The sequence below is a fragment of the Lynx rufus genome, unplaced genomic scaffold, assembly GCF_022079265.1.
Source record: "Lynx rufus isolate CCGP_SWC_20201006 ecotype Redwood Valley unplaced genomic scaffold, mLynRuf1.p SCAF_4, whole genome shotgun sequence".
Classification (NCBI taxonomy): Eukaryota; Metazoa; Chordata; class Mammalia; order Carnivora; family Felidae; genus Lynx; species Lynx rufus.
Window position 1 is genome coordinate 5,568,693 of NW_025814856.1, and position 13,469 is coordinate 5,582,161.

Below are 13,469 nucleotides of genomic sequence, written 5' to 3' on the forward strand. Positions count from 1 at the left end.
CTTTCTGGAGTCCTGGCCCGCTGCCGCCCCCTCAGAGGAAAAGGCTGTCTGTCACTCCTCTCTTCAGTGACCCTCTGTCCCCTCCCTTCCCGAAGGGTTATCTGCACGCCTGCCTTTGCCTCCTGACACCCGCTTGAGCCCACAGCCCTTGTAGTCTTATTTCCACCCCCTCCAGTCTTCTAGATCTCTCTGGGGGCTAACTCCAATGGGAGAGTTTCCAGCCTCACCTTTCCTGACCCCTTCTTTCTTGAACGCCCCTCCCCCACCCCACGCCCCAAGCTTCTCCTTCCTGTTTGTCCTCCAGTTTCCCTTCTGCCTTGGCCATCTTCCTTTCTCTGTCTGGCCTTTTTTTTAAATTTTATTTTTAAGTTTATTTATTTATTTTGAGAGAGAGAGAGAGAGAGAGAGAGACAGTGCAAGTGGGGGAGAGGCAGAGAGAGAGGGGGAGAAACAGACTCCCAAGCAGGTTCCTCAGGGTCAGTGCAGAACCCGTGTACCGTGAGATCGTGACCTGCGCCAAAGTCGGACACGTAACCGACTGAGCCACCCAGGCGCCCCTCTCCGTCTGACCTTTAAACTCTGTCCTTGGCCATCACGTGCCCTCCTCCCCATCTGCACATCCCTCGGGAGGTCAGCTCTCATAGTGTGAGTAGGTGACCGCACATCTTCCGCTCACGGAAAGATACAAAAACACCCACACTTTGCACAGCAGCACCCAGCGCCCTCCAGCACACGCGGACAGTGGCGGACACACGCGCACTCAGTTATACGCAGACGGCCAGGCTCGTCCGTGGAAACCCGGAGAATAGCCCGTGGAGTCGTGCTGCGGTTTGAATGCCCCGGCTCCCGCCACACACGTTTCCCTGCACGGGCTGCGGACGCCTCTCGGGGCTCCCCGACCTCCGGGGGGTGGGCAGGTGGGAGGACTTTCTGTGGGTGCTGAAGCCCCGCCCCCCCCCCCCCCCCCGAGGGGCCAGCCAGCCTCAGGCGGAGGCCAAGGCCGGGTTTGCCATTTCTGCTTGGCCCTCTCTCACCAGAGCCCAGCCTGCGGAGATGGCAGACATTGGGGTCCCCCATCAGTCTCTCTCTTTTAGGCGTGACTTAGAAAGTGTCTAGACGCACACCTGTCCGGGCCCCGCTCAGGAAAACAAGGCTCTGGGTCCGGCAGGCTGAGCTCCTACTGTGCGCCCGGCACCGTGCTAAGATTCACATGCAAGGCCCGGGACACCCTGGGGAATGCGCCCCCTGAGCGTGGCATTCAAGGCCTTCCCCTTGTGCCCTCAGCCTAACTCACCAGCTGCGTCCTCCCTGGCCCCAGCTCTCCCCTCCAGGTTCACCCCCTCCCGGTTCTCCTGGGCCACCAGACCGACCCCACGGTGCCTGAAGACTGAAGCCGCCTGCGGGCTGGGCGGCCCCGGGGCTGGGCGGAAGCAGGCCTGGGTGTGCCCTGCTCGAACCGCAGCCCTCTTCCCCCCTCGGCCCCACCCCGAGGCGGGCGGATGTGAGGCTCCCCAAGGTGGGCCTTGGTGGGAGCCAGGGGGCGCCTCCCAGGGTCAGAGCTCTGACCTGGAGGGCGTCCCGGGGAGCGGCGTCCTCCTCCTCCTCAGAGGACCCGGGAAGACTGGGGTGGGCCCAGCTAACGACTGCCATCGGCCTTAAGAGGCAGCGTTTGTTTTGAAAGTCAGACGCCGGAGCCCCAATCTTTGGATGCTGCTTCAGGGAGGTCCGTGGGGGTCCCCGCGATCCGGTTTAGGCAGCGAAGTCCGCCCGGGGTGGGGACTCTGCCCCAGGGAGCACCGTCATTGACCCCCTGTCTGTGTCCCTTAAGCAGGCTTTGGCTACAAGGGGGCTCTATCTTCTTGTCTTGTCGGCTGCACGTGTCGTGGACCCCAGGCCCGGGGGGGGGGTGACCTTTCGGGGGCACAGACCTCTGCAGAACAGACAGGCGGGTCAAACGGTCGTCCCCGCCCACTCAGGAAGCAGGCTGGCGGGAAGGTGGAGGGAGACGACCTGTGGTGTCTCTGCTGCCCCTCAGGACCCTGCCTCCCCCCCGCCCCCGCCACTGCCACCCTGTCTCTGTTGGTCACCGGTCCCCCAGGCCCCCGTGAAGGTCACTCACCAGAGAGAGGCTTGTCCTCGCTGCCGTGGGTACCCAGCCCGGCTACCAGCTCCTGTGGCCCCCACGACCCGTGGCTGAGGCTTCCCGGCGGCCCAGGGGGAGCACTGGCGGGGCCCTCGGGAACCGCAGGGTGACCCAACTCTGTCTCAGCTTCCTCTTTTCAACCGCCTGCCCGCCTGCCCGGTGCCTCTGTGGACCCCAGCCTTGGGCGGAGGCAGGGGTCTGAGGACAGCCCAGGCCAGGTTCTAGAAGCAGGGAGCCTCCCCGGCCGCACAGCTGGAGCACCCTGAGAAGTGGGGTGGGGAGCGGGGCGGGGAGTCTCAGCAGCCTCGCCCCCACCCCAGCGGCTTCCTGTGGAACCAACTGCCGAAGAGGAACGGGGTGCCAGGGCCTCACCCGGGCACACGGGTGCACAGAGGTGCACAGGGCACACGGATCGTGTGTGCACAGAGACACGGGTGCTCCGACCCCCAGGGACCCGCACTGGCTCGTGCGTGGGGACCCACGGGGCCACATGGACACACGGAGCGACCTGGGTCCCCGTGGCGTTCTGGTAAATGTTTAACAACCACCTCTCCGGCAGAGAGAGAGGGAGAGAGAGAAGCCCTGATGCGTACGCAGCATGTGCTGACTCCTGTGGTGTAAATACCGCCCCCCCCCCCCGTAGCTGATTTCAACACCGACCTGATGCACTGAGCGTCCAATCGGGAGGAAAGGCTCAGACACGGCTCCAGAGTGTCACTGGAGTGGGTACTCGGGCACGAGGTGTCCTCAGAGACACGGGCCTCCTCGCGCATGGGTGTGTAGATACCCGCAGGTCCGGGGAGACTCGGTGGGGGGTGGAGAGAGAGCAGTGCACCTGCAGAGACCCCTGGGCGCACGCAGGGCTCACCCAGGCTCTTACACGCAGACGCCGGGGGGTCCACGGGCACATGCACGGGTGTGACCACAACATGATGAAAGGGGCCACGCGGAACCATGTGCCGGCACGCGGGAGCGCCCACCCGGAGGCCGGAGAGGGGCCCGTGAGGAGACTGGCTCCCAGAGCCCCTTGTTATGTGTTCTGGAAGTTTGCGGGCTGCCTGTTAACTGCTGTCATCCTAAAACATTTAATTATATGAACTTGCAGATAACAGAAATCATGTTAAGAATGAAAGTACCGACCACTCAAACCCAGTACCGTACCGTGTGCCTGAGGCCACTGGACTGCGTGCTTAGAAATGGTTAAAGTGGGGGCGCCTGGGTGGCCGAAGGCGGCTGAGCGTCCGACTCTTGGTTTTGGCTCTGGTCACGATCTCACAGGTTGTGGGTTCGAGCCCCACACCCAGCTCCACGCTGACAGTTCGGAGCCTGCTTGGGATTCTCTCTCTCTCTCTCTGACCCTCCCCGCTCACGCGCTCTTCCTCTCTCAAAATAAATACATACATAAATCATTGAAAAAAAGGTTAAAGTGCTAAATTTTACGTCATGTGGGTTTGCTGTAGTAAAATGAAGACATTCAGCCCCTCCCTAATTGTCTCGCTTCGTTATTCTCTCTCATCCGGGGCCGTCGAGGTCGTTTGTGGCGACCGAGCCTCCCTGGGGAAAATGCTGGAGAGTGGCGCGCCCTCGTGCGCGTCTTTCCAAGCCCGAGCTCGCCATGCTGGCACCTGGAACCGGGCCACGGTGACAAGCGTGGATGCTGCGGGGACACGGCCGGAGAGGGCCACCCGTGGAGACACTCACACACCCGTTGCCAGGTGAGTCCCCCAAAGCCCAAACACACAAACCCTGGCTGGCCCAGGGCCCCGCACCCGGCACGCCACCGTCCGCAGAAACATACAAACACGAGACGCACACAGGACACGAGGAGGCGGGGAAGCACACAGAGTCACGTGCACAACACGTTCTGTCGCCATCGACTGTGTACTTAATGCAACACGCATTTATTGAGCGCCTACTGTATGCTGGGTCTTTTTGTAGGCGGGGGATTACGGGGGACGAGGCAGGCACAACCCTCTGCTCTGGAGCCCCGGAGGCAGACTGTGAACCAGGAAACAGACACCCCCCACCCGCCCCTGCCCCCCGGGTAATTGCAGATGGCATCGATTGCCGTGGAAGGAAGCAGACATTGTGATGGGACAGGGGGTGGGTGGCGGAGGTGGCTGCAGGAGCCAGGGTGTGTCTGGAAGGCCACGGGAGCTGAGACCTGAGTGCCCAGAAGGGGCCAGGCATGTAAACGAAGATCTGGGGAAGGGACACTCCCCGAGGCAGGAGGCACAGGGGCAAAGGCTAGGAGGCAGGACTGAGCTTCCTGTGTCGCGAGTGTCTGTGTGGCCAACGTGGGGCCGGAGGGGCACAGGCTGGCAGTGCTCAGACCCCCCCCAGACCGTAAGCATGACGGACGGGCATCATCGGAGGGGCAGGGAAAGGAGCTTGGGGACAAGCCGGCTCAGAGGGTGCAGGAGCCCCAGAGACCCACACAGACGCCGTCACTGGGTGGTCCTAGGAGGGAAGGTGGGTCTACAGTCCTTTGCCTGGAGGGGAGGGGTCTGCTTTCTCTGTCCCTGCCTCGCTTCTTGTCTCCCTGTCGCTCCTGTCTCTTCCCCACCTCCTTGTCTCTCTGTCTCTCTTCTTGTCTCTCTGCTTCTTCTTCTGGGCTCTTCTCTCAGGCCTCTCTCCCTCCCAGCCTCCTTGTCCTGCTCTCTCTGTGTGGGTCCAATCGCTAGAGAAAGCTGTCCCCACTCTCAGTGCTCGATCCCTCGCCCCTGCGCTGGCCACCGTCGTCACCGCCCTCCTCCCACTGCTGAGGTCCCTGGTGGCCTCCTGGACGCTGACCCCTCAGCTGTGTGTCCCTGGCTCTCCTGCCCCTCCACTACCCTGTGTCACCTCCAGGGAGGTCCCCTCTGCTTGCACTACCCTTTTCTGCTGTCTCTGCTGGTAAAATATACATAAAGTAACATTTACTATGGTATCGGCACCAAAACAAGACACAGAGATCAACGGAACAGGACAGAGAATCCAGAAACGGACCCACAAATGTGTGGCCGATTCTAACCACCTCTAAGTGCACAGCTCGGTGGCATCGAGCACATTTTCATTCTTTTGCAACCACCCCCACCATCCACCTCCAGAATTTTCTCACCTTCCCAAATTGAGACTCTGTCCCCATGAAACACCAAACTCCCCACCCCCTTCCCAGCCGCTGGTGTCTCGTATTTGACTTTCTGTGTCCCTGAATTTGCCTGGGCTGGGTACCTCGTGAATGGAGCGAAACACTTCTTGTCCGTGTGTAGCTGGGTTGTTTTTTTTTTTTTCCAATTTTTTTTTTAATGTTTATTTTTGAGAGACAGAGAGAGACAGAGTGTGATCGGGTGAGGGGCAGAGAGAGGGGGAGACACAGAATCCAAAACAGGCTCCAGGCTCCGAGCTGTCAGCACGGAGCCCAACATGGGGCTCGAACTCACAGACTGTGAGATCATGACCTGAGCGAAGTCGGACGCTTAACCAGCTGAGCCACCCAGGTGCCCCTTTTGTAGCTGGTTTATTTCCCTTGGCCATCGTGAATAATGATGCTATGAGCATGCGTGTGCAAATATCTGTTTGGATCCCTCAAAGAGATGAATTCCCCAGTTTTAGGCCGGGGGAAATGAACCCATTCAGCTTTTAGCTTTAGGAGGTGGCTTTCTTCAGACGGTAGCTGCTATCTCTGCAATGACCACCAGAGGAGAGTGCTTCTCCAGGGCTCCTCTGGACAAGCTGGGACCACAGCGAGCCGAAAAAAACCCCAACGCCAGGCTGGGAATTCAACACCCACTACCGAAGGGCGGGGCCCCAGCCTGAGCCAGTGAGGGACGTGGGTCTGGGACACAGGTGGCTGTCTCCCTTTCCTCCTCTCACTTTTGATAGAGACGTGGTTGACTGAGATAGTTTCTGTGCTGCAAGGAAAAAAAAAAATCCAGCTGGGCTAGAGAGCAGGTGTAAAAAAACAAAAACCTCAAGGTAATAGAAATTGTAGAAGGAACTTATAAGGCAATTTCTACAACTTTGGGCTGAAAAGCTGCTTTTTAAAAAATTTTTTTTTTTAAACTAAGAAAGGAAGCTCAGAAGGCTTGAATAAAAAGACAGAAATATCTGGGGTCCCTGGGTGGCTCAATCGGTTGGTCGTCTGGCTTTGGCACAGGTCGTGAGCTCACGGTTTGTGGGTTCGAGCCCCGCGTCTGGCTCTGTGCTGACAGCTCAGAGCCTGGAGCCTGCTTCGGATTCTGTGTCTTTCTCTCTCTCTGCTCCTCCCTTGCTAGTCCTCTGTCTCTCAAAAGCGAATAAAATCATTAAAAAAAAAAAAGACAGAAATATCTGATTATATATACATAAACACAAATTTAGGGGGAAATGTTATAAACAAAACCTGTAAGTTGTCTGAGAAGGGTTGGGACCTTCACATACAGAGAATTTCTACACGTGGATAAGAAAAAAGACAAACAACATAAATAGAAAACTGAGGAATCACATGAACAGGTACTTCTCGGAACCAAAAGCCAAAGAACATATGAAAATATAGTCCTCAGGAACCCAGAGAGTGTGAGTTTCAGTAACAATGAGCTGTTGCTTCACACCCAAGAGGGTGTCAACAAAAACAGAAAAGAGTGAGAAAGTATGTCTGATTACTATCTTTTTGCAGATGAAATTATAGTGGAAATCAGAAAATTTGTGAAATTCCGCATATTTAATTTATTTATGACTTCCCGTATTTTGTAAAACTGAAGTAAAAATTTCAAGCTGTTATCATAGGGATGCCCGGGTGGCTCAGTCAGTTAAGCGTCTGACTTCGGCTCAGGTCATGATCTCGCGGTTCGTGAGTTCGAGCCCCGCGTCGAGCTCTGTGCCGACAGTTCACAGCCTGGACCCTGCTTCGGATTCTGTGTCTCCCTCTCTCCTTGCCCCTCCCCTGCTCACAATCTCTCTCTCTCTCTCTCTCTCAGAAATAAACATCAAAAAATAAAAATTTCAAGCTGTTGTCATAAAGCACATAAAAAAGTGATAAAAAACATTTAAAAAATGATAACACTTACTGCTAGCAGAGATGCAGAGAAAAGAATAGTGGTGCATATTGTCATATACAGATATTCCTTGACTTACGATGGGGTTACATCCAGGGGTTACACCAACATCATAAGTTGAAAATATCATAAGTCCAAGTGCATTTAATACACCTAACCTATCAAATATCACGGCTTGGCTTAGCCTACCTTGAACATACACAGAACACTTCCATTCACCTACCCTCGGGCAAAATCATCTAACACAAACCTATTTTATAATGAGACACTGAATAGCTCATACAATTTATTCCATACTGCATTGAACATGAAAACCAGAATGGTTGCCAGTGTATTGATCGTTTAAGTTTGTGATCTCATGGCTGACTGAGATCTGATTTAAAAATTTGAAGTATGGTTTCTGCCAGACGCATATCGCTTTCACACCATATTGCAAAGTTGAAAAACTGTGAGTGGAACCCTTGTTAAGTGAGGGACTGTCTGTATTTGGAAACTCTTCCCCTAACGTGGGGAAGCCGTAAACGGTCCCAGCCTTCACAGCCCCCAGTGTCTTCTTTTTTTAAAAAAAGATTTTTTAATGTTTTTATTTATTTTTGAGACAGAGAGAGACAGAGCATGAGCAGGGGAGGGGCAGAGAGAGAGGGAGACACAGAATCCAAAGCGGGCTCCAGGCTCTGAGCCGTCAGCACAGAGCCTGACGTGGGGCTCGAACTCACGGACTGTGAGATCGTGACCCAAGCTGGAGTCGGATACTTAACCGACTGAGCCACCCAAGGCGCCCCGGAACCATACAGATTTTTAACCTTCGAGTCTGAACTTCTTCCGCTCAGCATAATGCATTTCAGATTCATCCACGTTGCTCTGTGTCTTTCTTCGAATCACTGTGGAACGTTCCATTATAAGTTATTCCGCTACTGTTTTCCAGTCACCCACTGACGGTCATGTAAGACTGTATCTAGTTGTTGGCGATTACGAACAACACCACTGTAAACGTTCGTGGGAACACGACTTTTTATTTTTCTCGGGAAAATATCTAGAAGCGGCTTACTGGGTCCTGTGGGAAGCGTTCCAAGATGGTGTTAAAAATGTACCATTTCTTGAAAAAGAAGAAAGATGAGGCAGAGGGCCGAGTGAACCGCTAGCCCGTGCACCTGCAGAGGCCACACGAGCAGAAATAAGGAAAGCCCGAGGCCCGGGACGCTGGTACAAACTCTTGGGCAGCACGCCCACTCTCTAGCACTTGACTCACAGGATCTAGAACACCCATCGCCACGTGATGGCAATGACCACCTTTGAGAGACCCACCTGGCTTGTACCAAAACAGTCCCTTTTGGTCCTTTGCCCTGGACCTGCGACTTTCGAGACTAATTCTGTTTGCGTTTGTGGCTGAATGTAACATGTGTCCCATAAACCACCTCCTCTGCTATCTCAGCTAAAGAAAAAAAACCCCGATGCATTCCCTGCGGCAATGACAGCACTCAGGGCTGTCATTGACACATTTTAGCTATTCTATTTAGTGCAGAGGGGTAACTCATTGTGTTAGGGCCCCTTGATGACATCAGAAACCCCTGCTGATTGCCCCTGGGGCTTATGCTATCCCTGGATGGGGAAAGGCACCTGTGGTGCCCTCGATTGGAATATTCTTCTGGTCCCTTTCAACTGCATAACTGTGTGTGTGCATGTGTGCGTGTGTGTGTGTGTGTGTGTGTGTGTGTGGGTGGGTATGGGCAGAAAGGCAGGGGGAGTTTATTAATGCCTCTAATCGGTTTGTATTCTCTTTAAAAATTTTTAATGTTTATTTATTTTTCGACATAGAGACGGAGTGTGAGCAGGGGAGGGGCAGAGAGGGAGGGAGATACAGAATCCAAAGCAGGCTCCAGGCTCAGAGCCGTCGGCACAGAGCCCGACACGGGGCTCGAACCCACGAACCGTGAGATCGTGACCTGAGCCGAAGTGGGATGCTTCACCGGCTGAGCCACCCAGGGGCCCCCAATCGGTTTGTATTTTTAAAGCAAAAGAGCACCTACCCACCTAGCCAAAACAGACCTACACGCAGGGAGGAGATAGTATTTATTCTGTCAGGAGAAGGTCCTTAGCTCACCCGGAGACTCGGGATGGCCAGAGAAAACACAGACAACTGCACCTCTTATGTTTTTATGCGCTAATGGTGGGAGTCCGGCGTAGGGACCCTTTGTGGCAACCCCCAAGGACCCGGGGCTGGTTTCCCAAGTTCAGGCAGCAACCAAAGTGCAGGAAGCCGGACCTCCTTCTCCTGCCCACTCCTTGTTGGGGACCTACCTCTTCCCCTGCTGCTGAACCCCCAGAGAACCCACAGGGGATTTCAGAGGCTTGAACAGGAAAACCACATCTTAATATAACCCAAGAAACCAACGTTCTCATAACGAGATGCCCACAGCAGCACAGCCTTGTGTCTTTCCATATTTCCAATTGTCAAGATGCATCCTGAAGCGGCTCCCGGGGCTGGTTAATCATAAGGGAGGGGTCACTGCTCTCTGAGAACTTCCCAAACGGCTTATTTCTCTCATGAAACCTTCACGGCCGTCCAGGGAAATGGGTTCCATTGGTCCCATTTTGCAGCTGAGGAAGCTGTGGGCTCAGTGAGGTGAGGCTCTGTGTCACGTGGCCCTGCCCCCCTCCCCCTTTCTGCGGTGTGCAGAAACCTTTAGAACGTCTGCCTGGTTAAGGACACGCCGAGAGGGACAGACCCTGGAAAGCCACTGCAGCCAGGTGCCGACCGTGCACCTCTGTGGCTGGCCCTGCCCGTCTCTGCCGGTGGCCGGGACCCATGTGGCTGGTGGAGTGGACAGCCCCCCCCCCGCCCACCACCGCACCCAAGGGAGACACGTCAGGGGACACAGGGCCACCCCCAGCAGTTCCTTTCCCACCTTTGCATTCTTCGTGCACTCCAGCCTTCCTGGAAAACACTGAGCCACTGTTGTCCTTCACCAGCGTCTCCCCTCTCTTGGCCCCCAGTCTGGTAGCTTCTTCTTCCAGCCAAAGCTCCCTCTGGGGACTTGCCTGGCGTGGGAAAGGGGGTCATTCTCAGCTGCTGGGTGGGGGGCACACAGAGGCTGGAGATGGATGGAGCCAAATGCTGCCTTCTAATGATCAGGATAATCACCAGTGAGAGGTAGTGAGCACCCCGACACCAGGGTTATCCAAGGCTCCTGTTAGGGAGAGTCAGGCTTTTTTTTCTTCTTCAAAAAAATTTTTTTTAACATTTATTTATTTTTGAGAGAGAGAGAGTGCACATGTGCGTCTGCAAGTGGGGGAGGGGCAGAGAGAGAGGGAGACCCCAGAATCCAAAGCAGGCTCCAGGCTCCGAGCTGTTGGCACAGAGCTCAATGCGGGGCTCGAGCCCATGAACCACGAGATCATGACCTGAGCCGAAGTCGGACGTCCAACCGAGTGAGCCACCCAGCTGCCCCGGGGGAGAGTCAGGCTTTTATCTTTAATTAATTTATTTTTTATTTTAAAATTATTATTTTTTTTTTTTAAATTTTTTTTTCAACGTTTATTTATTTTTGGGACAGAGAGAGACAGAGCATGAACGGGGGAGGGGCAGAGAGAGAGGGAGACACAGAATCGGAAACAGGCTCCAGGCTCTGAGCCATCAGCCCAGAGCCTGACGCGGGGCTCGAACTCCCGGACCGCGAGATCGTGACCTGGCTGAAGTCGGACGCTTAACCGACTGCGCCACCCAGGCGCCCCTAAAATTATTTTTTAAATGTTTATTTATTTTTGAGAATGAGAGAGAGAAAGCGAGCATGAGCAGGGGAGGGGCAGAGAGAGAGGAGGACAGAGGATCTGAAGCGGGATCGGTGCGGGGCTTGAACTCACGAACCCCAAGACCATGACCCAATCTGAAGTCAGATGCTTAACCAATTGAGCCACCCAGGCGCCCAGGCTTTTAACTTTTAGACTCTAATTCTGCCCTGGCCCCCACAGAGCTTTCTTTTTTTATTATTTTTAATTTTTTTTAAACATTTATTTATTATTTAGAGACAGAGAGACAGAGTGTGAGCAGGGGAGGGGCTGAGAGACGGGGAGACACAGAATCCGAAGCCGGCTCCAGGCTCTGAGCTGTCAGCACAGAGCCCGTCGTGGGACTCGAACCCACGAAAGCTTGAGATCATGACCTGAGCCGAAGTCGGAGGCTTAATCGACGGAGCCACCGGGCGCCCCAAGAAGGTTTCTTTCTCAGGCTCTGAGTCTTGTCTTGGCTGAGATCGCAGAAGAGGGGATCAGCTGTGCCCACCCCCCAGTGTGAGCCATGAAGGGCTGTCGGTAAGTAACCGCCCACCCCCTCAGCCAGCCGCGGAACAGCCTAGCACAGCACGCTGCCCCCGCCCGCCCGGCACAGTCAGGCGAAACCCGCCCCCTGCACCTGACATCACCTGCTGTCTGCGGCGCATCTGTTTGGGACCACGCACCGTGGCAGGCGTGGGAAGCCACTGCAGAGCTCGGGTCTCTTGGGAGGCAGACAAAATCGTACGTAGGAAGCAGTGTGGCCTGTGCTCCCTGGGGGGAGCCCGGGTGAACTTGGACTGAGAGTCCAGGAGGGTTTCCAGGAAGTGAGGCTCAGCAGACGCCCGAAAGATGGGCGAGGCCGGGGCACCCAGTGGCAAGCCCTGGGCTGCAGGGGGGACCGGAAGCGATTCCACGTGTCTGGGGCAAGGAGAGCCAATGGGCGGGGCGCGGGTGGGGGTGGGGAGGGGCCCTAATGAGGAAGCCAGAGGTGGAGGCCGGTGTGAGTTGGGTTCCAAGACCTGGGTTTAGAAAGAACTTTAGGTTTCGCTCCGTGAGGAGCCACGGGAGGTTGTATGGGGAGGGCGGGGGGTGGCAAGGGCTGGGCTCTGTTTCTGCAAGATCTCTCTGGCTGGGCGGGGAGAGAATGGAAACGGGCTGCGCTCCTGGAGGTCGGAAGGCTGGTTAAGGGTCCTGCTGTTATCTGGGCCAGAGGGTGGTGGCCTAGCCCAGGCAGGGGAGGGAGAGCAGTGGGTGGTTTTGAGGGGGATTCGGAAGGAGAACGAGCTTGATTGGGTCCACACGGGAGGTGGCGAGCGCGAGGATGCCTCCTGGCTCTCGGCCCGGTTCCCTGGTCCACAGGTGCTGGGGGAGGTGCCCTGGGTGGAGGAGGGGCTCCAGGGTCAGCACTTGGGACAAGAGGGCCTCAATGTCTGCTCACCTATGGGTGTGACGTCCCTGCCTGCTTCCCGCCATGTGCCCATTTTCATTTCCTGTGCCCGGAATTTTCCAGCGGCCTCTCGGGTTACCTGGAAGGAAGAGGGCGGGGAAGAAGTCCCCCCACCCCAGCAGCTGGCCCACAAGGCTGCCCCCGGCTGAAGCTCTTCCTCTTCCTCCGGGGGAGCCTGTGTCAGGGCGTCTGGGAACCCCGGAGGAAGGGCAGGGTGTCTCGGCCACGGGGGCCTCTCTTCCCATGCCCCCGTGGACTCAGGGGTCACGCAATCCCGGGTCCAGGTGCTGCTCGCCCCGGGCCTCCAGGCCCTGAGTCGCTTACCATGGCTCACCATGGCTGAAGCCGATCCCTGTACCTGAGAGAAAGGGGTCACAGAATCCCAAACAGCCTCCAGAACCTGGGGTCTCAGCTCAGAATCTCGCGGGGATGGGGGGGGCTGGGTCATCTGGTCACGTGTGCCTGCGTCTGTGTGTTCCTTCATTTATTCTTAGGGCCGCAGGGTGAGAGCTTCAGTGTGAGCTGAACTTGAAGCACCCGCCCCACCTGCCTGCAGCTTGGCTCCTTCTCCTTCATCCTCTGCTCCAGCAGCACCTGCTTGGGGGGGGGGGGACTCGCCCTCACCCCCGCCGCTCTGCAAACCTCCCGTTTTATTTTCTCTATTGTCCGTACTTTCTTGCGGTTGTCTGAAATCGTTTCTTGGTTCACACACTTGGAGCCTGCATTTGAAAGCAGATTTGGGGAGAGTGGGGATTTTTGTCTATTCCTTTGCTGCTAGGCACCTAGTAGGTCCTCAATAAACGTTTGTTGACAGAAGGAGAAAGCCCTGGCCCCCAGAGAGACCACAGGGGACCGAGGGACAAATAATAGGCTGATAATAACAGCAATAGTGTCTAACATTTACTCAACCTTTAGGGAATATTAAGGGAACACCGACTGTGCGCCTGCGCCATTTGGAACTGGGACTCCAGCAGGGGATGAAGCTCACAGACGTCCCTGTTTGGGGTGGCCTTTCCAAGTGGCAGGGGATCGAAAATAAAAATAAAGACCCGAAGGGGGCAAAGGAGTGAGGTGTGGGCATATCAGGGGGAAG

The 13,469-nt window shown here is 55.7% G+C and overlaps 1 protein-coding gene and 1 long non-coding RNA gene across 5 annotated transcripts in view; both read right to left on the reverse strand.

Annotated features, from left to right (window-relative positions):
• Positions 1-2,477, reverse strand: part of ARHGEF18 (Rho/Rac guanine nucleotide exchange factor 18) — an 83,826-nt gene extending 81,349 nt beyond the window's left edge. Inside the window, exons 1-2 of one of the 2 annotated variants that reach the window (XM_047095128.1) lie at positions 2,120-2,477; positions 1,567-1,930 (exon numbers count right to left, since the gene is read on the reverse strand). The gene's annotated coding sequence lies outside the window, so the exon portion shown is untranslated. The remainder of the gene's footprint in view (positions 1-1,566; positions 1,931-2,119) is intronic. The other variant, XM_047095127.1, reaches the window with a different exon arrangement.
• A 5,442-nt stretch (positions 2,478-7,919) lies between these two features.
• On the reverse strand, positions 7,920-11,662 carry LOC124523304 (uncharacterized). Of its 3 annotated transcripts, none has more exons than XR_006964974.1 (3): positions 11,577-11,662; positions 10,065-10,346; positions 7,920-8,039 (listed from the first exon to the last, which is right to left on the reverse strand). It is a non-coding gene; the product is annotated as an uncharacterized LOC124523304 (long non-coding RNA). The 3 variants fall into 3 exon arrangements; XR_006964973.1 differs by lacking the exon at positions 7,920-8,039 and adding an exon at positions 8,056-8,309; XR_006964975.1 differs by lacking the exon at positions 7,920-8,039 and adding an exon at positions 9,106-9,765.
• Between the last annotated feature and the right edge of the window lie 1,807 nt (positions 11,663-13,469).